Source organism: Prionailurus viverrinus, chromosome D4, assembly GCF_022837055.1.
Source record: "Prionailurus viverrinus isolate Anna chromosome D4, UM_Priviv_1.0, whole genome shotgun sequence".
Classification (NCBI taxonomy): domain Eukaryota; kingdom Metazoa; phylum Chordata; class Mammalia; order Carnivora; family Felidae; genus Prionailurus; species Prionailurus viverrinus.
Window position 1 is genome coordinate 179,860 of NC_062573.1, and position 2,262 is coordinate 182,121.

Below are 2,262 nucleotides of genomic sequence, written 5' to 3' on the forward strand. Positions count from 1 at the left end.
GGCTCGAACCCAGGGACCGCAAGATCATGACCCGAGCCGAAGTTGGACACTTAACCGACTGAGCCACCCAGGCACCCCTGAATCTTGTACTTTCTATAAGCAGGATCCTACAGTAGGTACTTTTTGCAGGGGGCTTCCTTCACTACCATTGCATTGGTGAGATGTATCCATGCTGTAGCCTCTAGTTATGATTTGTTCGTGGCATTCCATGGTGTGAACACCCCACAGTTTATTTTCCATTCGACTCTCAATGGACATTTGCGGGGGGGGTCAGGTTTGGGGAGTTATGAGTAGTGCTGCTCAGAACATCCTTGTGCATATCTTTGCCGCGTCAGAGGACGCATTTCTTTTTTTTTTTTTTTTTAATTTTTTTTTTCAACGTTTATTTATTTTGGGGACAGAGAGAGACAGAGCATGAACGGGGGAGGGGCAGAGAGAGAGGGAGACACAGAATCAGAAACAGGCTCCAGGCTCTGAGCCATCAGCCCAGAGCCTGACGCGGGGCTCGAGCTCACGGACCGAGAGTCGTGACCTGGCTGAAGTCAGACGCTTAACCGACTGCGCCACCCAGGCGCCCCTAGAGGACGCATTTCTGATGGAGACATGCGCGGGAGTCGTGGCAGGGTCCCAGAGACGGCAGAGATGGTGGGTCCAGCTGCCATGTGGACGAGAGGCTGGGCAGTGTGGATGTGCACGCTGCAGGGAGGCTCCCGGGAGGCTGCAGGAGCCACCTGCCTCCTCCCTGGGCTGAGGGGTGGACCAGTGAGGCCCCCGGGAAAACAACAAACCGGGAGGTGCTCCACTCTTGGTCGCTTGCACTAACTTCACTACAGCCTGCAAAGCAGCTCTGAATGCGCCCAGTTTATAGCTGAGGACAGTGAGAATCTTGAGTGTCACCCCCCCAGCCCCTATTGGCCAGGTCACCGGCCTAGTGTGTCAGAGCCAGGATTCAAACCCAGGTCTGTCTGCTCGGCAGGCCCAGGTTTGGAAGCAGCCTGCATCCGATGAGCCCAACTGCTGGCTTCCTGCTCCCACTTGCCAGGAGGAGTCCTCAGGGGAGTGCCGGGGGAGTCCTGAGACCCAGGCTCTTCCAGAGTCCCCAGGCGTCCCAGGCAGGACTGGTCTTTCTTCTGGCAGGGAGCTCACAGGGCAGTCCTCAGAGGCACAAAGTCCAACTCCGTGCACCGTACCCCAGCCGCACTGGTTCGTGCTCAGAGTCCTTTAGGAACCTCCCCATCTCTGGGCCTGGTTCCCCAAAATGTGCTGCTGCCCTCTAGATTAGAGGTTCATCGTTCGCTTCAGAAACCCAGTTCTCAGGCAGTGCCAGACCAGGAATGGGCACATCAGGGATGAAGAACGAACACGACCAGTGGGGCGCCGCCCTCAGGAAACTCATTCCAATGAAAGTCTATGGAACTCCTGGACCCCGAAGGTGCCAGTTAGAAAGACAAACGGTCTCGGGGCACCTGGCTGGCTCAGTCGATAGAGCGTGCAACTCTTGATCTTGGTGTCGTGGGCTCAAGCCCCACGTGTGGCACAGAGTTTACTTAAAAAGAGGCGGGGGAGGCGCCTGGGTGGCTCAGTTGATTAAGCATCTGACTCTTGATTTCAGCTCAGGTCATGATCTCACAGTTCGTGGGTTAGAGACCCACGTGGGGCTCTGGGCTGACAGCATGGAAGCCTATTTGGGATTCTCTCTCCCTCGCTCTCTGCCCCTCCCCGACTCGCACAAGCTGTCTCTCTAAAAACAAACAAAAAAAAGAGTACCTTTCCAATAACCTACCGATGTCTGACTGCCTGTGGAAACATCTACAGATCTGGCAGGCTTAGGTCTGGCCCATTCCTACCTGCTCCGGCCTTTTGCACTGGCTCTCACGGGCTCGGCCGTCTACGTGACTAAACCTGAGCCTGCCCCCTGCCCCCGACAGCTGGTCCAACACCCGTCTTACAGACATGGACACAGGGGCCCGGAGAGAAGTGAGCTTAGCTAGATGCTGCCTGAGCTGGATCCAGGCTGTCCCCCACCAGTGGCCTTAAGCACTGTGCTGACCACTCCCCCACCTCACCCCCAACCCTAGGGGCCCTCCCTGTCTGAGGGACCCATCCACGCTGCCGGGTTGCCAAGTGGCCTCAAAGGGGCTCGCCAGGCTTCCCTCGGCCTTTGCCCTCCCGTAAACTCCACCAACTGCACCCCAAGGAGCGAGTCCCCAGCGGTGGCCCAGGAAGCAAATGGACCCATCAGCATGGCAACGTGGAAGGACA